This window comes from Theobroma umbraticum, unplaced genomic scaffold, assembly GCF_002168275.2.
Source record: "Theobroma umbraticum cultivar Fairchild unplaced genomic scaffold, ASM216827v3 scaffold_55.0, whole genome shotgun sequence".
NCBI classification, from domain to species: domain Eukaryota; kingdom Viridiplantae; phylum Streptophyta; class Magnoliopsida; order Malvales; family Malvaceae; genus Theobroma; species Theobroma umbraticum.
Genome location: NW_018397270.1, coordinates 4239634 through 4239862, shown reverse-complemented (window position 1 = coordinate 4239862; position 229 = coordinate 4239634). Strand labels below are relative to the sequence as shown.

General features: G+C 29.3%; 1 protein-coding gene across 1 annotated transcript in view; it reads right to left on the bottom strand.

Moving 5' to 3' along the window:
* Positions 1 to 229, bottom strand: part of GLY1 (NAD-dependent glycerol-3-phosphate dehydrogenase family protein) — a 6820-nt gene that overhangs the window by 6104 nt on the left and 487 nt on the right. The gene's annotated exons all lie outside the window — the stretch shown is intronic.

Here is a 229-nt window from a genome sequence, read left to right as displayed (position 1 = left end):
CCACTTTTTCTTATCCAGATGCTCTAGAAAATCATGAGAGTTAGAGAATAATACTTAACACATATATGATTCAAATTGATGAATAATAATTGGATTAGATATCCCCTTATTGTAATTTTATACAGATTATCTTCCTTAGAAAAAGCCACTTCCTTTTACTCTCATCATTCTCTTGAGTATTTCATTAACTTCAATGCCACGCCTAAAAAGGAATCAAATTTACAACAAA